The sequence below is a fragment of the Morus notabilis genome, unplaced genomic scaffold (genome assembly GCF_000414095.1).
Source record: "Morus notabilis unplaced genomic scaffold, ASM41409v2 Scaffold469, whole genome shotgun sequence".
In the NCBI taxonomy this organism is placed as follows: domain Eukaryota; kingdom Viridiplantae; phylum Streptophyta; class Magnoliopsida; order Rosales; family Moraceae; genus Morus; species Morus notabilis.
In genome coordinates this window covers 82,575-84,534 of record NW_010362470.1, presented here as the reverse complement: position 1 = coordinate 84,534, position 1,960 = coordinate 82,575, and positions in this window count along the sequence as shown.

Here is a 1,960-nt window from a genome sequence, read left to right as displayed (position 1 = left end):
CACTCTTTCTTGCGTCTCACTCTCTCCCTCTCTTTCTCTCAAAGCTCTCTCTCTTGCTAAGGGAATTTTTAAGTGGATCTGAACTAAAAAGGGGATTTCTAAGAAGTTTTCAACACCAAAGCAATGATAGAGGTAAATTCTTTGAAAACTCACTTTAAATTTTTGGATCTTGCTTTGTTGGAACTCATTTTGGTTGAGTTTGGTGATTTCTTGGTTTTTGTTTGATTTTGATGGATTTTGGATGAAACCATGATAGAATTTGGGAATTTTTGATTATTTGAACTTGATTTAGTAAATGGAACCTGATTTTGATGAATCCTCATTAAAATATCTTGAAATCGAACCCAAACATGCAGGTTTCGGCATTTTTCCCCGCGGATCGGCAATTTTCTCAGCTTGCAAGTCTCCCACTGGTCGACCAGTCACCACTCCACCGGCGGACCGGGGGAGTTGCACTGTCACCAGTCAACCGGTTGGCACTTCCCCTATCCTAAAAATGTTCAAAATCATGTTTTTGACCCTATAACCCAATGGAGAACCAACTCAACTTCATTTGAGATCTCAAAGTGAGTGGATTAGCCACATTAATTCTTGTTCCATTCTATTTATCTTGTTTGAATTCTAAATTCTCAAAGAACCACAATTTGGATTAAGAAGTTGATTATAAACTTTGATTTTTAGTCAAGGCACACTAGTATAATACAATTACACATAATTAAGCTAGCTTGTTTAGAGGTGAGGTTTAAACTCTAATCCGTTATTTTGATGATGATAGCAGCATGATCTGACGTGGAGCTTCAAGAATAGACGATTGGATAACGTGAAGTTATCCATAGACTGAATTGATATCCAAGAGCTAGGATGTACTTGTCCACATCCTTGTTAGCCTATTTAAAATGTATTTGGCCTATGAAAACGTTTTAAAGATAAAACGCATTTGATATCATTGAGATTTAAAGAAGAATTTAAAGTAATATTTTCTTAAAATAAGATATTTTAAGAAATGGTAAAATGCATGATGGCCTAGAGATCCATGTATGGAGATCGTATCCTTGGGGGTAGGTCCCTAAACCCGTACGGGCCACTATGGTGGTGATATCAAGGCTTTGCAATAAGGTAAGTGATTCATCATAATCTTGTGAATCACTTACTGTAATATGGACTTTTGAGATTTACATTTATTTCCTTTCATAAAAAGGATGTTCGGTTTCAAATGATATGTTCGGACCGTGTACTTTCATTTATTGATTCAGTTTTATAAAATTATATCCTACTGGGCCTTTCGCTCACTTTTCCTATGTTTTTAATGTATTTAAAGCCCTCCTAGGCAAAGCTAGAAGTAGTGTCGAGTAGATGGTGATTATTGGTGAGGTGAGCCGAGTACAGGAAGTGAAGATGTGTAACTTATTTCCCTCCTCGTCAATTATAATAAAGGCATGTAAAAGCTTTATGGTTTGTAACCTTAAATTCTACTAGACTCTGGTTGATATCAGAATATTATTTTTCTGTTTTGTTTATGTATGTACAAAAATAGATTTTCCTGTGGGGGATCCCGATGTGATGCTAGAGGCTGGTTTTGGAACTAGTTTTGTTTGAGAGAACCCACCTCACTCTTTCTAAACTAAATTTCCTTAAATTGTGGGGAAATTCTTAAATATATTATCTTCAGAATTGATTTTAGCATTAGTAAATACTTAATTACTTTCTTAATCCTGTTTAATTTCTAAACAAGCCTCTACATCACTAACCCCTGTTTTGGAGCGTGACAAAAGTTGGCACCAATTAGAGGAGGAAAATAACAAAAAACTTTGTCTCTCAAAGAACGTGTCTAGTCCACTAAAAAAGTGGTGAAGGGATCTTTCTAAAATTAGAAACAAAGCTTGGTTAATAAGGCTTTAAACAAAAATTGTAATTACCGAATGGATTAAGTGATAAAGTGTCATAATTTCACCCAAGTCCC